This window comes from Mixophyes fleayi, chromosome 2, assembly GCF_038048845.1.
Source record: "Mixophyes fleayi isolate aMixFle1 chromosome 2, aMixFle1.hap1, whole genome shotgun sequence".
Taxonomy (NCBI): Eukaryota; Metazoa; Chordata; class Amphibia; order Anura; family Limnodynastidae; genus Mixophyes; species Mixophyes fleayi.
The window spans coordinates 153,500,444-153,524,820 of NC_134403.1; the positions used below are offsets into that span (position 1 = coordinate 153,500,444).

General features: G+C 41.1%; 2 protein-coding genes across 2 annotated transcripts in view; one reads left to right on the forward strand and one right to left on the reverse strand.

Moving 5' to 3' along the window:
• LOC142141621 (uncharacterized) overlaps positions 1-24,377 on the forward strand; it is a 939,875-nt gene that overhangs the window by 460,637 nt on the left and 454,861 nt on the right. The window lies entirely within an intron of this gene.
• Positions 1-24,377, reverse strand: part of CYBB (cytochrome b-245 beta chain) — a 73,902-nt gene that overhangs the window by 45,653 nt on the left and 3,872 nt on the right. The gene's annotated exons all lie outside the window — the stretch shown is intronic.

Genomic DNA, 24,377 nt, shown 5'->3' on the forward strand with positions numbered 1-24,377 from the left:
AAGATAGATTGGGAAATGACAACACCTGACCAAGCCATCCAATCAGCTGCAGTTGACAAAACCGTGTAAGAATGACAGAGATTGAAAATAGATCTGCTGACAGCAACAGGAGGACTGACCTGAGGATAGCTCCCAAATGATGGAGACCCTAGAAATGGGACCCCACAATTCTCCTACATGGGGTATAGTATTTGCTATACACATATTATTATACAGGAATTCTGTAGCAAATACTGATGTAATACTATATAAATATCCAATATACAATAGCAGTTAGGATGACATTGAGGCAGCAATCTAGAGGACAGACCTTCTCCATTCAAACTGTTGTGGAAGACCTTGAGAAGAGATAAATTGAGCTCTGGGTTGAGTGTTTATGTTCTACTGAAATTTAGAGATACTCTAGCTATAAATTGTAAAATGCTTCAAGTATGAGATTCTTGAGCCTGATTCATTAAGGATCTTAACTTGAGAAACTTCTTATTTGAGTCTCCTGGACAAAACCATGTTACTATGCAAGGGGTGCAAATTAGTATTCTGTTTTGCACATAAGTTAAATACTGACTGTTTTTTCATGTAGCACACAAATACTTGATAGCTTATTTGTACACTGACATTTAAAGTTGATATTTGTGTGCTATATGAAAAAACAGTCAGTATTTAACTTATGTGCGAAACAGAATACTAATTTGCACCCCTTGCATTGTAACGGTTTTGTCCAGGAGACTGAAATAAGAAGTTAAGATCCTTATTGAATCAGGCCCCTTGTGTTTATTTTAATACACCTGGGGAAATGGTAAATGCTGTGTATATTAATACACCTGGAGTGATGGTGATCACCTTCTGCATCATTGTATTTTCCTGTACTTGAGATATGTTGAATCAACATCAAGACATTAATTGACTGAATGACATTTATATTACTGACACTACGCTAATGCATTATTAAGGTGGATGATCTAAAAACCCTAATTTGTCCCATTTACATCAACTGAATAACACATCAATTAGCAATATTAAGACAGTGCAGTTGAAAGGTGAAAACTAATTGAGAAAAATAATACATACTTCCCTACTATCCCAATTTAGGCGGGACAGTCTGGATTTGAGGGCTCTGTCCCAACATCCCGTTCGGAAGAGCTTTGTCTTGATCGGTGGAAAAGTTGTGAGGAATTCTGTTCACTGCTGCTCTGCATGGTTGAGCTGCGGTGAATGGATGCTGTGCGCAATTAATGGGTTTGGAAAGGATGATAGAAAGATGCAATCTAGTGCTTCAAAAGGGATATTTTATTAGGGTTATACAGCTTTACAATTGTAGGACAATAATAGCAAGAACATCTAAACGTAACATGCTTGAACCATCTATAAAAGTAGCTTGTGTGAGGTCATCCTCACATCTAAGTATGGTTTGCCTTTATTTAGGGTGGTGTCACATGGGGTCTTGGTAAAGCTATTATTGAAGCCAGGAGAAAGGGTCTCTGAATCGTTTCTATATTCAATGATATAATTTATATGTAATCTCTGATAATATTTGACTATATTGATTGATACAATTCATATACAGTCTCCTGTCTACAGTCATGGCCAAAAGTTTTCAGAATGACACAAGTATTGGTTTCCCAAAGTTTGCTGCTTCAGTGTTTTTAGACCTTTTTGCCAGATGTTGCTATGGTATACTGAAGTAAAACTACAAGCATTTCATAAGTGTCAAAAGCTTTTATTGATAATTACATTAAGTTTATTTAAAGAGTCAATATTTGCAGTGTTGACCCTTCTTTTGGCATGCTGTCAGTCAATTTCTAGGCCACATACTGACTGATGGCCGCCCATTCTTACCTAATCAATGCTTGGAGTTTGTCAGAAATTGTGAAGGTTCTTTGTCCACCCGCCTCTTTAGGATTGACCACAAGTTCTCAATAGGATTAAGGTCTGGGGAGTTTCTTGGCCATGGACCCATGATGTTATGGCAAAGTGCTCCATCATGCTGCAATAGGCATTGTTCGTCTCCAAACTGCTCTTGGATGGTTGGGAGAAGTTGCTCTTGGAGGATGTTTTGGTACCATTCTTTATTTATGGCTGTGTCCTTAGGCAAAATTGTGAGTGAGCCCACTCTCTTGGCTGAGAAGCAACCCCACATATGAATGGTCTCAGGATGCATTACTGTTGGCATGACACAGGACTGATGGTAGCGCTCACCTTTCCTTCTCCGGACAAGTGTTTTTCCAGATGCCTCAAACAATCTGAAAGGGGTTTCATCAGAGAAAATGACTTTACCCCAGTCCTCAGCAGTCCAATCCCTGTACCTTTTGCAGAATATCAGTCTAGACCTGATGTTTTTCCTGGAGAGAAGTGTCTTCTTTTCTGGCCTTCTTGACACCGGACCATCCTCCGCCTCACTGTGCACTCACATCTGCCTGCTGCTATTCCTGAGCAAGCTCTGCACTGGTGGTGCCCCGATCTCACAGCTGAATCAACTTTAGGAGATGGTCCAGGTGCTTAATGGATGTTCTTTGGGGCTCAGAAGCCTTCTTCACAACTATTGAACCTCTCTCCTTGAAGTTCTTGATGATCCGATAAATGGTTGATTTAGGTGCAATCTTACTAACAGCAATATATGAAGCCCTTTTTGTACAAAGCAATGATGACTGCATGTGTTTCCTTGCAGAGAACCATGGTTAACAGAGGAAGAACAATGATTTCAAGCACCACCCTCCTTTTAAAGCTTCCAGTCTGTTATTCTAACTCAATCAGCATGACAGAGTGATCTCCAGCCTTGTCCTCGTCAACACTCTCACCTGTGTTAGCGAGAGAATCACTGACCTGGGGGTAAATGTATCAATCTGCGGGTTCTTCAACACCCGCGTGTTCAGCCTCTTCCGCGATTAAATTTAAAGCGGCGCTGCATTGTAAAGGGAAGTTAACCCTTTACAATGCAGCGCCGCTTGAAATTTAATCGCGGAAGAGGCTGAACACGCGGGTGTTGAAGAACCCGCAGATTGATACATTTACCCCCTGATGTCAGCTGGTCCTTTTGTGGCAGGGCTGAAATGCGGTGGCAATGTTGTTTTTGGGATAAAGTTTATTGTCATGGCAAAGAGAATAACTGCAATTCATCTGATCCTACTTCATGACATTTTGTACAGTGGGCATCATTATCAATTTAAGAAATTTAAATTCATAATGAATAATTAACTCTTCTCTTTGTAATTTGTATGGTTTTTATTGCCCACCTGGAGACCCTCTGATGTCGAGGGCTGAGTTTCTGAGCAACTTGCAACTGATCTAGTAGCCACTCTGTGTATGATTACTAGTTATGAATAAAGCCAGCAAAGAGATGCAAAATCATGTTGTGCTTCGGGGAAGAGGGGGAATGTAATGCATGACACCTAATTTGGATTTGGAATGGTTCACATTCTATCTCTGCTGTACATCACAGTGTTAAAATAAAGCTGCACAGTAATTGTACGCTGCTTGCAATAGTAGGCAGTATTTACCATGTATGCAAATAAATTTTGGATAGTCCTGAGGTTGGGAGTTGGGAGGTTTTTGTTCTCTTTAATTGCTGCACAAACCAGTTAGTGGTTCTTGCACCATGTAACAGAAGAGGAGATAGAGGTGAATGGAGGGAGACACTTCCCATACCATCTATGATGCTGGCCACATTCCTTCAGTTGGCAAGATGCTGATTGCAATAGGGTCTTCATAATGTTAAGCTCCGGGACCCACCAGGCTCTTAACCTGGGCCTGGTAGGGAGAGTGGGCAACCTTGCCTTGTGCCGTTAGTGACCTCAAAGGAGTGAAAAGTCAGCCCGTTTGTTGAGACTGTTGCAGAGGGCGAGCAGTATAGGGTCGATATTCCATCCACATACTTTCTGATAATACCTTCAACCCCAGTACACTAAACAAATTTCAGGGAGTCTATCTAGTATTATCAGGAGCCTTCCATCCTAGAATAAATCAAACTTGGACTGGGTGTATCAGCAAGGGGAGGAAAGGTCCAAATATCTTGCTATAAAAATATGCCAGATGAGGGACTAGAACAGGCAAGAACTTCTTATTGCACTGAGCAGTGAAGACACTAGAGCAAGTGCTGAGGAGGATTTCAGAGCTTCAATAGCTGCAAGAGTCTCATTTTGTCAGCATTTTCAGAGGATAGCTGAGTCAAATGAGACTGTGGGGATGAGTTTGTTATTTTTGTGTTGCTAACTTTTTTGAGGCTTATGCTGAACTGATGAACAGGCCTCCTAGGCCTCCCATACTCCTCCTGATGCTATTTCATTTGAGGAGTTTTCATTAAAATAGTCAGTTATCGACTTCTGGTTCTGGCGGACATGTGAGGAGATGCTAGGCAGATCAGCTCCATTGTGGTCAAAGCAGAGCATTTGTTAAGATGTAGGTTATCTCCCCCCTCATCAGAGGCAAAGTGCATTTCACACAATTGGTATCTGATCTCTTACGAATGGATAATTTCTCTTCCACATTGATGCCTTCAAAACGGAGCGGTCATACCAGGGGAGAGAGGGAAGAGCGAGCAGAGTAGGTGAGGGGTTAGGTGGATGATTGGTAGGCTTTAAGGAACAGGTGAGTTTTAAGTGCTCATTTGAAGGAGCACAGATTGGGAGCGGGACGGATGGAGCGAGGAAGGTCATTCCAGTGTAGGGGGGCAGCTCGGGAGGTTTCGGATAGGTTTCTTTATTCGCTGATGATATGCTGGTATTTTGTGTCCGATCTGGCCTCCTCAATCCCCATAATAGTTGATACTATCTCTCAGTTTGGGGCATTTTCAGGTTGCAGAGTTAATTTCCAAATGTCAGAGATTACCCCTATAACTGGCAGTGATCAGATTTAGAATATACCTCAAATTGTTATGCAATTTAAAATTACTTACCATCAATTTAAATATCTAGAAATGAATATAATGTATAATATCAATGGTCTATATATAGTGCTAATTCTTCTCCCATGATTGACAAGATTTCCAATTTACTAGAAAGCTGGAATCATCTTCTCTTGTCTTTGCTATGTAGGATCACAGCTCTGAAAAGTGTGATTTTCCCAGAGCTATTGTACATTATTCAGATGTTACCTATACGTTTGTCTTGAGCTAATTTTATGCATTGTAACTTTTCATTCTCCAGATTTTTATGGCAAAAAAGCCCCTCAAATTGTGCAGTCAATACTGCATTTAGGCATGCAGTATTTTTCCAGGATAATTCAGATTGGTTACAGGACAGAGAAATTTTTACTAATAAATATTTAGAAGAGGCAGTTTTCCCCTTATTCACCGGCAGTCTTATTACATCTTCACAGAAAGCACATTATTTCACACATAATCAACAACATACTACAACAACAGTGGAAGGAAAAGGCATCAAGGCCATCAAAGACTTAGGGGACACTATTTTTACGTTTTCAGGAATTAAAATCTAAATATGGTCTCCCAAATTCACATTTTTAAATGTATTTGCACATAAGACACTTCACTTACTCTCTTCCAAAGCTACTGAACTTTTTGAGGACTAATAAATACAGAACCAGACTTTAAATGAACTTATTACAATCTAATCCAGATAAACTTTGGGTTAGATGCATTAATAGTTGGTAAAGAAATGGAATCGATCTTGAATCTTCAGGAAGCTTTGCTCAAATATTTTGATGGCTCTATGAAAGCTTTACAATCTGCTGTGCTTCTGGAAGTCCATTTCAAAACTATTAACATTGCATACATATCTCAGAGCCAAAGAGGACATATCTTTTCTGGGGAATTGAGCAGATGCCTAAAATAAACATTATCATGCAACGTTTTATTACAAAATGTGAGAGTGTGACAAAATTAGGAAGTCTGGTAAAGGAGTCACTAGCCATCTTATCCTCCAATTTTGATCATTAAGATCTGGATTTGGAGTAGAGGCATAATTGTATATCTCTTACCCCATCCTTTCTTGGAACAGTTAAACATATGTTATTGCAATTTTTGTATTTTGACAGACTAGCAACCCTTCCTGGTATTGAAAAGGGAGTTGTGAGATTCTACAAGAAAGGGGGAACATACATTGAATAATCGGATGCTCCACCTCAAGCACATATGCTGAAAAATGTTAAATTCACAGATTGATATTTGTATAGACAACTTGATTCATTTAATGTTGCATAGTGGAACATAGGCCAATCTGTGCCCCAGAGACAGTTGATCCCTCCCTGTTCTGCAAGTGTTTATGGGGAAGCTTTGATTTAGAGATCTCTGGTATGGTGTGGGTGACATGGATGGCACAGTGAAAATATAATCTACGGGATTTAAATTTATCGGTATAAAGGTCCCTGGGGTATGAATGGAGAGAGAAATGTGGGCTCCATTCATAAGGCCCATTCCTACCTTCCAAATTACCAAGACACTCTGCTGGTAATCAGGAGTTGTACCTGTGTGGTGCTGGAAAAAGGCTGCAAGGCAGCTCAGTCAGTCTCTTAGAATGGGGAGGATGGATGCCTCCTGAGAGCCGCTGATATTGGTAACCAGTAAGTGCTGATGTTTTGGGTGTGCAGGACACAAGGTCTTTCACTTGAGAGATGTTGTTCCTGTGCTAGGAGACAGGCTAGGAACATTTGTTTATGTTTGTTTGTTTTGAATATGATGAATAAAACTAGCTGCGGCTAGCTAAGCCAAAGCAATTGACGGGTGTGATATCCTTGGCTGATCTGTCTGAAGTGCAGCTATCTACCCCAGAAGGCGGTAACCGAAATACAGTCTTATGACATATGGTGGAGAATGCAAGCAACTGCACTTCATATTGCAGCCATAAAAATTGCATGGAAAATTTAAAGTGACAAACACAGTGGAGAAAGGCTTTCATTTAAAGGTGAGGAGCACGGTAGCTTAGTGGCTAGCACTTCTGCCTGGGTTCACGAGTTCGATTCCTGACCATGGCTTTATCTGTGTGGAGTTTGTATATTCTCCCTGTGTTTGCGTGTGTTTCCTCCGGGTGCTCCAGTTTCCTCCCATATTCCAAAAACATACTAGTAGGTTAATTGGCTGTTATAAAATTGATCCTATACTCTCTCTTTGTCTGTCTGTCTGTCTGTATGTTTGAATGTGGTAGGGAATTTAGACTGTACGCTCCAATGGGGCAGGGACTGATGTGAGTGAGTTCTCTGTACAGCGCTGCGGAATTAGTTGCGCTATATAAATAGCTGATGAAGATGATGATGAAAGGTTTGTGCATGTTATGTGGGCGGAAGTAAACTTGTCAGTGTCAAGTGGATATTTATGTGTTAAAGAGAGTAAATGTGTGCAAAACCATTCAGCAGCAGTTAAAAAAATTATGCGCTGCAAATAAATCAAGTGTTTTCATAGACTAGGGGCTAGATTTACTAAACTGCGGGTTTGAAAAAGTCGAGATGTTGCCTATAGCAACCAATCAGATTCTAGCTATCATTTATTTAGTGCATTCTACAAAATGATAGCTAGAATCTGATTGGTTGCTATAGGCAACATCTCCACTTTTTCAAACCCGCAATTGTTTAGTAAATATACCCCTAGGTTGTGTTAATTGCTGTAAAGCTGGTTTGTTCAGTGTTAGCATGTGAATCTGCAACAGACAAGTTGGGCATGGTCTAGAAACTGTGCAAAGTTTATTGTGACACATGCTGGGTATTGTAGTGCCACACCTCCTGAGTAAAGTGAAAAAGTTCTCTATGAAGATAAAATTGGCTGCTTTTCAACCTACACTGGGAAAGAACGAGAAAGATTGCACATCAGTGTGTTGCAAAGTCTCAATATTGCGAGAGACAAAAACCAGGACTTGCAATACAATTGTGTTGTGTTGAACGATGACCCTTTACAATATGCAGAGTTGTAGGATGATGTTTCTGTTAAAGTGCCAGATACCTATTTATTTGGATTTAGGAAAAAGACTGCGTTATGGTGCCCTAAGATAGAGAATGCAGTTAAAACTCTGTGAGAAGCTACCAGGGTGCAGCAGTAAGCTATTGAGGAGTCCCAGAGGCAACAGCAGTTGGATATTGAGTAACACCTAAGGCAACAGCAGTTGGATATTGAGAAGCTCCAGAGGCAACAGCATTTAGTCGTTAAGGAGGCCCAAAGGACACAGCACCAAGACTATGAAGCCCTCAGTTAACTCTGTTCAAGGGGAGCTCTAAATATCTCTTTAAGTGAGGAAGGACAGTCTCAGGAGCAAGGCATAGAAATTCTCAGATTTGTTAGACGAGAAAACGAAATTGCTGAAACAAGAATTGAAGCTACACAAGTGGAATGTTTACGATACCAGCAGCGTATAGAGCCCATGAAGAGAGAAATAAACGAGCTACAAGATCATTTGAATACAGAACGTGAAAAGTTAGGAAACAGCAAATACAATGGCCCAACATAAAAAGAAACTGGAGATCATGACCTAAGCAAATTCAAGCTAAGATACAGAAAACTGAAGCAAATATATTGCCATTGCAAACATCTAACTCTGAACTCAGTGAGAAAAGTGGGATGCTGCGGGCGGAAAATTGGTTGCTTGAGGAGAAATATTTTATTCATATGTTATGTACCTAGACATTTACGGCTCAGTGTTGGTGAATGGCTGGAAGACTGACCCTTTATCTGTTGTGTCCTCTTTTACCTCTCCTTTTTGTTTGTTGTGTAGAGCTCTTTGTGATGTGCATCAGACAAAATCCAGAGATAAGAGGTATCACTGCGTCAGGTCCAGACAGACATGGACAATGTCACTGTCTTCTGTGCTGACCAGCGTTTGGTGACAGCGCTCCTCCAGACCTGCAAGACCTTTAGTCGAGATTCAGGGGCAAAGGTCAACTTTGGGAAGTGGCATCTGTCATTCCAAGCTTCAGACTTCACCAAGATTCTGGGAGTTTGGTTTGGTGGAGAGGAGAAAGCCCTGAAACGTTGGGAAGAAAGACTGGCGACAGTTTGTCAGAAAATTGGTTTGGGGAACCTCAGAGAACTCACCATCGAAGGGAAACCAATGGTGCAACGCAACAAGATTCTTCACATTCTGTAGTACAAGCCTCGCATCCTCTTGCTGCGGTCTGCAAGACCATCATGAGGACAGTCTTTCACTTATCTGGGGCTTCAAAATTGATAGAGTGAGGCGGTCAGTTATGTACAAGGAGCCCTAGACACCAGAGGAAAGGTAAGTCCACATCCCCCTTGGGGAGTCCAGGCCAGGAAGGGCGAGCAAGATATTCCACTCTTTTGCCTCCAGGGAAAGTGTTGTATGCAGGTTACAGCAAACTGCATTTTTCACCTTAAAACTTGTTTGGCTTTAAAACATGCCTTTTTTCCATTAGCTTTCAAAACACACAGGATTGTGATCCCACATCGATAAAAACCTTGGCACATCCTCATTATTTTTGATAGGGACCCAAGTAGAGAGGGGAAAAAAAGATGAGTATAGTTGTATAGGTTTTCTATAGACACTTGTTAATTAGCACTTTAGTTTAGCTGTCTTGTGTTTTTTTTGTTGACATTAATATGTGGCCAATTCTACATGTGTGAATAAATATATTTTTTTAAAAAAGTATACACTTGCCGATTCCTTTCCCCCGAAAAAGTACTGCAAGAATTAGTGCTGGTATGTGAAAAATTGGCTGGTATCGGCAACATCAGTGTGTGACAAAAAGCATTGGGTCTCTTCAAAATTTGAATACCAGAATTACACTACAACAGGCAGGGCTGGTGCCACTATAGCAGGGAATCCCGCAGCATAGGATACATCTGCCATAATGACAACCAACCTTGGTCTGTTCAGCGCAGAGCTAAATTCCCTAGGGGAAAATCTTTGAATAAAAACACAGACAAAAAAATAAAATTATTCTAAATAAATAAACCCTCACATATTCCTCATTAACCAGATTATTTCCTCACCTATTTCCACACAGACACCCTGGCATCTGCTCACCATAAGAGCCCTGCTACAAATCCCTCATAACCAACATTGTGATCATATATATAAACTGGGAAAGTCCAATATGAGATGAAGCCAGTGTCGGACTGGGGCATGAAGGGTCCACCGGGGGACTGCAACTCTAGGGGCCCACCAGAGGGGATGTGGCCAGCCATCATAGAGGCGAGACTAGACACTAAAGGGAGAGTGGTCAGCCCACGATGGACAGCTTGCACCATAGTGTAGTATATAAAGAATGCAGTGTGCTCATCCTTCTCTTTTAAAATGAAAGGCTGACTGCGCACTTAGTTACTAACCTGCTCATGCTCCTCTGGGCGGTTGGATATCCGGAACTCCTACTCTCATCTGCCCTGCTCAAAGTGAAAAACACACTACCGCGCAGGTTCAGAGAGCCCAGACGCGGCTCTCTGCACCTGTGTGGTAGTGTGTTTAACGGGAGTGTTTGGCAAAAACGGGGGGGGGGGGGGAGGAGTTGCGCTCTACCCCTACTGTTGCAAGAGCAGCATTAACACAGGTTATCCCTCCCTACGAATTAATAATATACTGAAAGTTAAGCGCTCATTGACTTATGTATTATTCCAAGTGTAATACTAATAATAAAATTTGTATTCTTTTATCTTGAATACAATTCGTATTTTTCTATATCTTGTATTAGGCTGTGAACAAGAGGATCGGTTCAATTAGTGGGATAACATTTAATGTTAGTTTTATTACAATTTATTGAATCCTGGTTGAAATACATAAAAATACATTAATATAGACAAATAAAATACTCCAATTAAACCACAGTATTTATATTATGAGGCATTGATTTCTATATACATACATATGGTATGGCATCAATTGAACATACATAAAAAATCAGACAACCCTAGGTATATAGACCTAGTCTAGCTACTGGGAGGCAAATGGCAGTGGGTATAAATGCTGCATTGATCCAGATATAACACAGTCACTGATATCTCAATAAAATAATGTTCATAGCATACAAGTCCAGTAGATGGGAATTGGTATTTCTTTAAGTCTCTGCTAGTGAAATAAAAATATTCAGATCACTGTCCACATATATCACATGGTTATTGCTGCGATGCTTTCAAATTTAACTTTGTTTACTTACAGTTTCAATGTATATAGAGATGGTGGCCGGGTACCCAGTGTACTGAAATCAGAGGATGTTTCTCGTGGCCCGTGCTTGTTACTGTTGGAGAGAAAATGGCCTGCGTTCCACTGCGGAACTCATCTGTCCCTTCCTGTTCTCGCATATGTCCAATAGATGAATTGTATGCAAGTCGGGAGTCAGCTGTTTTCTTAGCTCCTCCCTAACAACGGAGGAGGCGTGGCTATAACGTGGCGGGGCCTACCGGTGGATAGTCCTGCTGCCCTGCAGGCCAGTCCGAGCCTGGATGAAGCATAGGCACAGTACTGGAACACCAGGCTGACATTGAGAGCGACAGCAGAAAGAGGCGTGTTAGGCAGGTTTTGAAATAGCAATAGAAATTAAATGTATTTCTTACACTTTATTATCGTAGATTTAAAGATACACTTAGGCATTAGAAAAATGTATTTATATAAATCAGTGAACAAGTGTTCATATATTACCCTGAGTGTGATGCATGATTACAGTTTGTTTCCTCTTTTAGATTTATTTGACTTTTTCACCATCTAGTGGTTTATGGTGGTAATTATCCATACCATTTAAAAAAAAGAGTAAGAGAGAGAGAGCATTTCTTTAGACATTTTTACTCATCATTGTGCTATTTTTTCTGTATTTTTTAAAAATCAATTTTTACAGTTATGTTTGATAAATTAATGTATGAGTAATAGTGTTTTGTGCAAGGGACTTTTGTATATAGCCATGTAATGATAAATAGTATCATGAAGGTCAACTTATTTTATGTCTTTGTTTTTAGCTTTTACATGCTATTTTGCACTATAAACTTTAAAGGTACATTTTAGAGTTGAGAAATTTTCAAAAGGATCTACAAAATATTCAGTTTTGTTTGTTCCACTGGCAGAATTTGATCTTCTCAGTCCTACATCAACTACATCATACAGCAGAAGTAATTGACTATCGTCAACCCAACTCTATTCATATACTACAAGTACATTACAAATACAGTACAGCATGGCAAAGCAGAATTTAAAGATTGTGTTGCTAGAATCTCGCACCTCTTTGAAATGACTTATTTAGCTGCAAAACTCACACAGCAAAAATGGTTTATTCTCGATGTCCATTGCCTTTATGTAATCCACAGCAAGTCACAGGTATATAACTACATGTACTCATTCAGTGCCTCTGGGAAGTTCATTGCAAATAGCCATTTTGGGGTGGACAAACTGCAAACTAGAGCCCGAAGCTACATACTAGGATCCCAGACTGCACTAGAAGCCTGCAGAGACAGATAGACACTGCAACAAGTAACAAAAGCACATGGAAAACAGGCATTTTGAGACTTGAATGTACTAGAAGGGACCAGGATATTCTTTAGGAAAAGGGGAAGAGCCAAAAACAGACTGTTGGAGGCTGATGGTTGCAGTGAGCTGTGCTGTATTACTGCTCAAGGAGGATCCACCCACAAGGAGCCATTCCATGCATTTTTTGGATTATTGCCTCGAGGAATGTTTACAGCAAATGTTCCAACTTTAAAAGCAACCCCAGAAGGAAGCATCTTTGGGGTAAAGGAAAAGACCATGCCCTGACACTGCACATCAGATGTCAAAAGGACTCATGAATACAGTTAAGTTTATGGTTTATTTTGCATTGCTATGTTACTAAAGTGAAACAAGTGAGACATCAAGTTGTGCTATTAAAAACTGTGACCGGGACTGTAACATTGCTATTGAGAGGTTATGGTGCTGTCTGAAGGAAGAGCTTATTCCAGCCAAATCTGCTGTATTTAAAGTTTATCTGCAAACTGATGCAGGGTGCCAGGGACATAGAGAGAAATCATTTGTCACAAGACTCTGTCTATATTGCATCAGACGTTTCATCCTTTCATAAAACTGCCAAAATAGTTGCCCAGGAGAGAATTAATTATTATTATTATTACTATTATTATTATTATGATTTATTTATTAGGCGCCACAAGATTTCCGCAGCGCCGTACAACTACAAAACAGTATTCAATGCAAGGTGAAAAAATAGCAAGTTGCAAGTTGTTTAACTCTTGCTGGGAGAGATCTGCTTATTCCAATTGATAGATTAACCCTTGTTGCATCTCAACTGATTTTTGTGTGATAAATGCAATATGTATAATTGCACTAAAAGTCTATTGTGATTGATTTGTCTAGATAATCTGCTGAAGCAGCACTTAGTGTAATTAACCCGTTAGCCACCAGTTGCCTTTCAAAAAGTGTTACTCTAGTGAAATCTATTTCACTGTAGCACTAGTGCCTCACTTCTTAATGAGATATATTTATTCAGTGACCTATGTGTTAGTGATTTATGTTTGCATACTGCTGATATTGTTGAAACAATATTCCTAAATTGTTATCTATTTTCTGACATGTTGAATAACATTGCATATTGAAGGGCTTGTGGTAATACTTCCCTACAATACTGCTACTTATCTGTTTCTGTGGTAAAACCTTATGCCACAAGCAAATAGATTAAACCCATGCTTTTATGCAGTCTTAGCCCCATATCCCTTGTTTCATTCCAACACTACTGGGGGCACCATCGCCTCTCTACCAAAACCACCGGGCCTATGGAATCCTATCTTACACTACTGCTAGGGTGCCAACTATCCCGCCCCATTACATTTACGTCCCTTTTGTACTCATACAAACACACACACACACATACCGTATATACTCGTGTATAAGACGACTTTTTCAGCACATTTTTTATGCTGAAAAAGCCCCCCTCGGCTTATACTCGAGTGAGGGTCCTACATACCTGTTCTCCGGTCTCTCCCGCTCATCTGTGGGCACCTGCAGCCTCTGTGGGTGGTCCGATGACTGCTGATATCACCGCTCTTCTTTTCTCTTGCACGGCGGCAGCCTCTGTGTTGTCCGTGCCATACTGGGCAAGAACCTGCCGCTTCTGTGTGCTGGTACCTGGGGCGCACCGCATCCTTGTCAGATGAATGTCGATGCGGCCGCTCTTCTTCTCCCGCTCTTCTCCAGGGCTGTGACCAATGACGTAGCCTTTACAGTCTTACCTGTGCTTGGTCACGCCCCCTTGCTCCGCCCAAGCACTGCTGAATACACGTACCGGTATATCTCTTGGTCTTGGATATACAGTAAGTTTATTTATAGTACTTAGTCTGCTATATTTTATTTTTTATTTTCTTATTAACCCCTATCTGGACCCAGTGTTGACTATGCTTGCATAGAGTAGCCTGTGTTAGGGCTCATAATATACACGGTGCGTTGTGTACGCACTGTGACATTTTACAACAGAGGGATGGTCATCAGTCCGAAGGAGAATCAAAGCCTGAGCTTTGGGATCCAGTCTGGTATAGGCTCCTATACCTGAAAGAGGTAAGAAAAAGGGGCATGACAGAATTACTTGGATACTTCCACGTTGTGTCACAATGGGAGTTGCTTAAGTGACCTGGTCATAAATATCCTGTGAACTTATGAACTCTTAGATCCTGTGTAAGTTTGATAAGTAGTACTCACCTTTCTTTATGCTCCCCTTTTATTTCGCTGTCTGTCCCTGTTTTTCTTCTTGTACTGTGGTTTTCTGGGTGATTTCTGTGCAGCCTTCTCTTTCTGTGCCTCTTTTTCTGTCTCATTTTCAGTGTTTCTTTTCTGCCTCTTTTTCACGGCATCATTTCTTGTTCAATTTCTCTTAGCTTCCTTGTCACATTAGTATTCTTTTGCCCCATTTCTGACTGTCTTTCTCCACTTCCACCTCTAAGTTTCCAGTTCGTTTACCCCACCCCCTCTCTGCTCCACTTCTTCCCCTGGCAGCGCTGTTTCTGGACATGCGACTGCTGAGGTCATCTCCCCGCACTGTTTGGCTGGCGGGGTGCTTGCGGACAGACAGCTACCCATCCGTCCATGGCTGTCATCTGTTATAGGTTCTGGGTGCTTGCGTGCAGTCCAGGGCCAGCCCGCAGCTGCCAGCGGGCAGATGAGGTAGCCTGTGGCGGTGCTAGCACAGGGAGGTAGCTTACGGCATGTGGGCGAACTCCCACCTCCCTAGTGCCTGCTGCTCACCACCATCTCCCTTCCTAATAAATATAGTTCTTCCTTCCTCCATATGTGTGCTAGGGACTGGTGCAGCTGTGCTTCCCCTGTCACTTCTGGCTGTGCTGTATAAAGTTTTAAGCTGTTCAGATGACACTAATGGGAAGCGTGCTGACTGTTTAGGTATAGCCCTGCATATAGGCTGCACCCAATTTAGGGACTTCACTCCTTCGCACCACAAGACTTTCCTCTAGTCTTCAAACCTTCAAGCATTCTCTGAAAGCCCACCTCTTCAGACAAGCTTATAGTATTCCTCTACCACCCTCTTAATCTCCCTAGTTTACCCTATTACCACCCTCTACACAGCTAACACAAGACAACAACCCTCTGACTAACATAGTTGTGTGACCGAGCATACAGCCCACTAACTACTTTGTAACCTTTGCATTCTAGCTGGACAAATATTCAATAGGATGTGGCACTTACTCTTGTGTATCAAACCATTGTACCATAGATTGTAAGCTTGCGAGCAAGGTTTTCTTACCTCTATGTATGTATGTATGTATGTATTATACAGTATTGTTTTATTACTGTTTGTTCCCAATTGTAAAGCACTATGGAATCTGCTGGCGCTATATAAATGTTGATGATGATGATATAGGCAGGATATGGTGCAGTGTTATAATGCAAGTGCTGCTCCGTTGTCCAATCCAATGAGCCGTAAGTGATCATTATCTTACCAGCTCAGCATTAGGGCATGCTATGATATTGCGGTGTCAATAGTTAGGAAATATTGGTGCACCAATATGTGCCTCACAGCAGAGACAGCTGTGAGAGCACATGAATGAATATTGTGAAACGACTTCACAGCTACTTATAGAAGTAATAGGTATAACACTTGCTGTTTGCATCCAGGGTGATGAATTGCAGCATTGTTTTGATCTGCTGCACCATTTTATCAGCAATGTTTGGATTTAAAATTTTCAATATTTTCAAGGTTATCATAGTATTCAAACAACACATATGCATGGATGAATAATCTAATGAATGCCATTGCTGTATGTCATCTCTAAATCTAATCAATATATCCTACATATTAATTATTGCAACAAATGCAGACGGGTCAAAGACAGTTAATATAAACCCTAATATAATGGCTACTTCTGGGGTATATTTCTGAACTGAAGGAATTACTTGATGTAGCATACAATGGTGACATGAATGAACGCACATGATAATACAGATCTGATCCCCTAACGGAATTCTAAACTAATGTCAAGAGACATTTTTTTATACACTTTCTTAATTTTTTCACCAAATATTTAATTATTTTTCTATTTAGCTTGTATTATCTCTGATGACATGGTGAAATGGATTATTTAATTTTAAATAATGTGTTAGGCCTTTTGAGAGCTCCCAATAGGTGGATTTTTCCTTCTTGCTATAAATATATTCTATTCACAATAGATTACTCTGTCATACTCTTGGGCAGCACCTCATGAAATATCTCTATATATTTTTTACATTTTTTTTCACAATGGATTTTCTGTGCCGTTATTCACCAACCCTATTCCTATCTTGCCCTGGAGCTGCCTTCATGCCCCTGGTGGGGCCTTTTCCTCAGTCTTTTCTGTGGACCCACTTGCCCTGCTCTGCCTCTCCTGGGGTTGCCGTATCTACCTCTAGTGTTTCAGCTCCTGCCATGGGGTCTGGTGATATTCCCTCTTATCCCTATCCAGGGTTCCCGTATAGTTTTGTGCTGTCCTCTTTTTGCCCTCGAACACTCCCAGTTCTGCTGTTTATGCTGTAGGTGCTAACCTTTCTGCTTCAGCAGGTGTCTCTGTGGTTCAGGTGCCCCATGCTTCGTGTCTACAGGAGATGGAAGAACAAGCTGGCTGGGCAGCGGTGGACCTGGTTTCGGTTGGTGTAGGTGTTCTGTTTCTAGTCCATAAGAAAAGTTGCCCGGCTTCCCTCCCTATTTTGGAGCTCCACTGCGGGTGCTCTGCCAATGCCTGCGTGAGGCATGTTTTGCTTCCCCCTGGTTTTGGAGTTACCTCACAGGTGCTTTGGGTGCCAACACCTGTTCGAGGCATGTCCGCCTCCTCCCCCAGTTTTGTAGCTTTCTCAGCGTAGTGTGGGGTGCGAACGCTAGCTAGAGGTATGTTGTTATTCCCCCCTGGTTTTTGTAGTTTGCTCACAGGTGTACTGGGTGCCAACTCCTGCTTGTTAGATACCAAATAAAAAAAAGAGATGGTAAAGAATTGCACAGGTGCATGCGCTTCTATTTGGGCTAAATATCGTGGAGGTAGATCCTGGATGTGCTGGCTGCTTTCCTAGCAGGCATATCCTTGTACTAAGTGGAATGGCCAGGTTGATCTGTATGATAGTGTTGTCATCTCTAAAGCATTACAAGGGTGGTTGCACATACATCCCATCCAGCCAGATCAATGATGGCCCTGCTATGCTGGGGGTTTTTGGTGCTTTTATGGTTTGCAAGCTTATTGGCCACATCCTCCGGAATGCGTGCTAACCACGTAGTTAATTCTGACTCCTCGATCATATGTATGGTCCAGTGGTCTTCAACAGACCAGTTGGAGAAAGAGCGGTGGGTTCCCCTGTCCTCTCAAGGAAATGTTTACATCTGCCCTGTGGCTATCGTAGTGGAGTATGCCCGGGTTTGGCCACAGGGTTGGGGGTTCATGGTTGATTCACCAGGATAGTTCCCCTCTAGCTAAATACCAGTTCTCTGTTATGCTCACTTGGTTTGGATAGTCTGTGTTTTGACATGTATTCCTTTCGGATTAGGGTTGCTACATCAGCGGCCATTGCTGGAGTCTCAGCTCAGAGTATCCAACGGTTGGGAAGATGGAAACCTAATGCATTTTAATGGTATGTGCGGCCTTCTCTACTGTTCTGCTTTACTGTTTTTTAATGCTCTCTCTTCTTTCTGGCTTCTGGTGACACAGGGTTTTGGCTACATGTTGTATTTGGAAGCAAGGTTGAGAAAGGATTTTGACCTAATTTTTAAATAAGAGCTTCATTGGCTATTGGCTCTTGAGGTTTTTATGGTTTTACCCATTCTTCTCTTATTGGTTTTACTCTCTTTTTGATTTTCCGCTTTTTCCTGCCCCTTCTCTTCTCTTCTTCATCCAGTGGGGTGGATGGTTCCTGTAGTGTTGCTTTCCCCATTTTTCACTGTTGACTGGCATGTGCTGTACTTATTGGGTGTTTGTCATCTGAGTTTTCTTTTTCCTGCATTACAGGTCATCAGAGGCCACTGGAAATCGGGGGTGATTGACCAATCCTATTTGCATTGGGCTGCTTTGCGTTAGTTGGCTGGGGACTCTTCTTTCTTTTAGGGTCCAGTAGTTGTGGTATGGTTGGGGCCTACTCTGAGGGGTCTACTCTGGCCTGGTTTTCATGCTCTTTTTGAGAAGGAGATGGCTAGGTGGGGTGTCCCTGCAATGTCTTATTGTTCATTTGGGAGATGATCATTTTGGCCATGACACTTTGTTCTTTCTTTACGAATGTAGGTGGATCTGACTGTCATGGTTTCCAGGTGGGCTCATTTAGTGAGCTATTGTTCTGGTAATATTCCTAGGCATGCGTGGAGGAATTTTTCTGATGGCAGAGTGGTGGAGAAAATGCAGAGCAAGGTAAATTTTATGGTTTCCCGATTTCTGCGCTATATTAGTGGTAATCAGATTGAACGCTCACGGATCAGATATTGTTTTCGGCACAGTTAGAGGCCAGATGCCATGCATTAGACAGAGGAGGGGGTAGGTTTTTTCATTGAAAGCATTTATGAGAGCTTGAAGAGATTTGGTTAGGTTGAGTATGGTGGTGGGCCTTTGTCCCTTATGGCCCCCAGTGTGTCTGGAAAGCATTGGCAGCCAGAGGCTTTTTGCTGATGGGTGCATAGATATTCAGCTGAAGAGTCCACATCCCTTTGAAGCGTCAGGCTTTAGGTTCGATTACAGGCACCCTCCTCTGGGGTGGATTTGTTAGTGCATTGTGTCAACCTAGGAGGGCATGCGGGACCTCTAAGTTTGTGATGGATGGATACCTGATCGTATTAAGGGTGCGCTCGTGGGGGGAAAATGTCCCCCAGATGATTTATACCGAGAGGGTGAGTGACCTTCATTGTTGTTTTTTGGAATTGGTTGTAACTAGCTGCTTGTGCTTTCTCCTCCACCATACGTTTGTTTCCTTTTAAGAAAACTGATTCTCATTTGCCAAAACTTGTTGTCTGTGTGCTTATTTTATGTTAAGGTGAGTTATGTTTCCAGGAGTCATAGCATGGCTGACCATCAACCATTTAGCCTTTTATATCTGCTGTTATCTGGATATCTCAGGGTTAAATTACTAAACATATGGTAGTCCTGTGACGAGTACAGATCAGCAGAGATTTTAAATTGTGTTGAATTTAATGGTGAGTGATAGCATGAGAAAATGCAGTTACTATAGATAGAATCCTTTTAATAAAAAATAATGATATTGAATATGTTATTCCAAAGACTGTAACTTTTCATCGCAAACTGTTTCCCAGCACTGGTAACTCTTAGAGCTAGATTTAATTAAGGCGATTTGATGAAATCGCCAGTTTTTGGCTGTTTTTCCGGCAGTTTTAAAATCGCTAAATTTCAAAACCGCCATTAAAACAGCCGGATTGAACATTTTTAAAAACCACCACGTCCAAAAGGAAAGTGGTGGTTGTGAGAGGCGAGATTGCTCAATTGTTATGCTATCTAGACATTCAGAACACAAGAGGAAGCACTAGTGACATATACATTTTGGGGGCAATCACTATTTATTGATTAAAGGACAAAATTAATTTATAATTAACTTATGGGGCAAATTTTATGAATAAATAATTATATTAACTGGGCAAAATTGTTTGATTGCTAATTTTACACTTGTGGCACATTCTAAGGAGAACAAACTTAATAAGCCTACTATTTCTTAAATTATAATGTCACACCCTCCATTTCCTTATTAAATGAGGTTGCCAATCTCTGAACCCTCTCAAGACTTCCTATACCCTTGTTATATATGGCTGGCCAAAATAGTGCCCCATGTTTGAAATGTGGTCTAGTGACTTTGCAGGTTTAAAACAGGAATATAAACATTAATGGGCGTATTCAATTGTTCCTCCGGCCGCCGGAAAAACGAGCGCGTTAAAACTATTACCGTTTATACGGTAATTACTCGCTGAATTGCAGCTCAGGGGAGCTGCGAGCTGAAATTCAGCGAGTAAATTACCGTATGAACTAGAGATGGTCACTGACCCCCGTGTTTTGGTTTTGGATTCGGTTTTGGATCTGGATTACCGTCGTGTTTTGGTTTTGGTTTTGGTTTTGCAAAACCGCCATTGTGTGTTTTGGTTTTGGTTTTGGTTTTGTTTGGTTTTGTTTTGCTATTTTTTTGGAAAATCCATGTTTTTGGGCCTAAATTAACCCAATTTAGTGCTCCAACTGTTTTAGAGACAAGTAATCTAATTGTTGAGGTAATAAATCATCCAAAAAAACAGTTTAATTCTTCGTTGGTAGGCCTTCATTGATTCTACACACAAAACAGATTGTCTTCCTCTCCAACTATGCATATTGGCAATGCAGCCATCGTCTTTGGATGCATATTACACCCTACACTTATAGTTAAATATGTAAAGAAATGGAAAAAGCCAGTTTGGTTTCTGTCTCTCAAGGCCCCCCTCCACTTGTATAAAATACCAAAAAATTCAGCCATTATAGACTGTACAATATTAATTGACATGGAGAAAGCCAGTTTGGTTTCTGTCTCTCTAGGCCCCCCTCCACTTGTATAAAATACCAAAAAATTCAGCCATTATAGACTGTACAATATTAATTGACATGGAGAAAGCCAGTTTGGTTTCTGTCTCTCTAGGCCCCCCTCCACTTGTATAAAATACTAATAAATTCAGCCGTTATATACTGTACAATATAAATTGAAATGAACAAAGGCAGTTTGGTATCTGTCTGCATCAGATCCTCTCTCCACTAGGAGTAAAATAGAAACCTATTCAGCCGTTATATAATCTAGAATATAAATAGAAATTGAGAAAGACAATTTGGTATCTGTCTGCATCATAATCATTATCATCATCATTAGCGCCCTCGTCGCCTACACAAATCTCCCCCTCATCCTCTTCTAATTCCAAAGTGGCATCCTCAATTTGGGTATCACCGGCTACACTCGGGCTATTAAGGCACACATCAGCAGAATGCTGACGATTAGACATCCCACTGTTGGATGGACTCTCCACAGGGATTGTTGTCATTTGTGAATCAGAGCAAATATTCTCCTGTAATGCCTCACTGTTATCTTGCAGCTCGGCTTTGACGCGTAACAGTAGTTGTAGGCTGGGTAAATTTTTGGGATCTGCCACTAATAGCCAAAGGTGAAGGCCTCATTCTCTCTTTGCCACTGCGTGTGTAGAATGGCATACTTGCAATTTTTTTTTTATCGTCACTTTGCTCAGTTACACGTCTTTTTCGCTTCAATACAGTAAATTTTTTTTTGGTTTTTGTTTTTTGCACTAATTTGAAAACACTCTGTTGTTTGACATCGCATTGGCCAGATGACGTACTGGGAACACTAACATCAGGACTGGTGACAGAACCTGGTTGCTCATTCAGATCATATGTGGACTGCTTTGAATCCATTCTGAGCGCAAACCACTGGGGAGTGCTAAAAATTATTTGGTAGATACTGCTAACAGATATGACTTTTGACAGCCAGAAATATTAATGCACAATTAGGGAGGACACCCCAAAAGCACTGAGGAGTGCTAAAAATTATTTAGTAGATACTGCTGACAGATATGACTTTTGACAGCCAGAAATATTAATGCACAATTAGGGAGGACACCCCAAAAGCACTGAGGAGTGCTAAAAATTATTTAGTAGATACTGCTGACAGATATGACTTTTGACAGCCAGAAATATTAATGCACAATTAGGGAGGACACCCCAAAAGCACTGAGGAGTGCTAAAAACTATTTAGTAGATACTGCTGACAGATATAAATTTTGAAAGCCAGAAATATTAATGCACAATTAGGGAGGACACCCCAAAAGCACTGAGGAGTGCTAAAAATTATTTAGTAGATACTGCTGACAGATATGACTTTTGACAGCCAGAAATATTAATGCACAATTAGGGAGGACACCCCAAAAGCACTAAGCAGTGCTAAAAATTATTTAGTAGATACTGCTGACAGATATAACTTTTGAAAGCCAGAAATATTAATGCACAATTAGGGAGGACACCCCAAAAGCACTGAGGAGTGCTAAAAATTATTTGGTAGATACTGCTGACAGATATGACTTTTGACAGCCAGAAATATTTATGCACAATTATGGGGGACACCCCAAAAGCGCTAGGGAGTGCCAAATATTAAGAAAAAATAATAAACCTCTATCCTCCTCTCTGCACTAGCGATTTTGGTTAGAGCAATTGCAAGAACAATATTGTATTCTCTGTCCCTGCTCTAATCAGCCTGTGACTACACCCTGTTCTCTCCCTCTGTCAAATGGCGATGGATTGCTGTGGAGGTGTGTATTTATAAAGTTGAAGTATCGCGAGAACAGAGCCCCGAGATCCGACGTCACAATGACGTTCGGCCTCGATTTGGATTCGGAACGGGCGGGAGAGTACCGAGCTACTCAGCTCGGTACTCGGATACCCAAAGTTCGGGTGGGTTCGGTTCTCGGAGAACCGGACCCGCCCATCTCTAGTATGAACGGTATTTACGCGCAATATTACCGTATAAACGGTAATAGTTTTAACGCACTCGTTTTTCCGGCGGCCGGAGGAACAATTGAATACGCCCGTGTTATAGCATGAGATGGTTTACATAGTATTTTTAAAATAAAATCACTCACATGTGTATTGGTTCAGACAGTATGGTTATGCCTGCACCTGCCTTGGGATAGTCCATAGTTACGGTGGTCAACAATCTCATTGATGTAGGAACAGTCTCCAAATACTGGGTTAGAAATGAATAAGTCAGGCATTGATGTCATTCCCAAGGTTATATCAGAATTGATACCATTTTTCTATTCCAAAGCAAAGATGCCCATAATCCAGCACTAAAACTACATGCACTTAAATGTTATTTAAACCATCTCTCTTCCATTACATTTTTGACAGTTGAATGGAGGAGAGGTAGAAATTCCCATAGAGAATATTGATCTCAATAAAAGACACTGGAGCAGCACACACAACCATCTTAGCAAGGCTAATGACAGGAAAGGGATGGAGGTAAGCAAAACATGCTTTACCTTCTCTGTCCATGACCCGACATCTGCTTTCGTAAGACCGCTCTGTGTGTACTGAACCAGTGTCGCTGATCTTCATGGGAACATTCATCTTTTCCCTGTTTAACTGTTAAAAAATAATGCCCATGTGCACAAGCTCTAAAGCATAAAAAATATTTTTTTCCATTATGCTTGCCAGAGGTCAATATGGAATCGTTATGTGTTATTTAAAAGTGGTTCTCTATCATTGAGCATAACACTTAGTGACTACAATTACAATTTGAATATTATTTGGTGCTATTTTTAGACATGTTTCACTGGATTATATACCTTAGTTGTTAGCACTTCTGCCTCACAGCACTGGGGTCATGAATTCAATTCATGACCATGGTATTATCTGTGTGGAGTCTGTATGTTCTCCAAGTGTTTGTGTGGATTTCCTCCGGGTACTCCGGTTTCTTCCCACACTCCAAACACATACTAGTAGGATAATTGGTTGCTATTAAATTGACCTTAGTCTCTTTTGGTCTGTATGTGTATGTTAGGGAATGTAGCCTGTAAGCTCCAATGGGGCAGGGACTGATGTGAGTGAGTTCTCTGTACAGCGCTGCGGAAATAATGGTGCTCTATAAATAGCTGATGATGATCTCCTAAAACCCTATACTATTTTGTCATAAAACCCCTGTAAAAGCCTAGGAATATAGCTATGGGATCTTTTATCCAGAATGCTTGGGATTTGAGTTCTTCTGGATAAGGGTGTTTTCTGTAATTTGGCGCAGCATGCCCAAAATATACTAAACTACATTTAAAAATGTCATTGTCAAATTCCCTACACTGCCCCTCCCATTCCCCTCCTTATGACGCGGTTTAGAAGCCCTCCTGTCAGTAATGTTGGAGAAGACCCATGATGATCTTGTTTGTGCCTTTGATATCAACAAGCAGTAGCTTACTGGATAACAGGTTTACTGTACATATAATCCAAGCCCCATTGTAGTGCTAGTAATTAACATTGTACATTTCAAGTGCAATTCCAC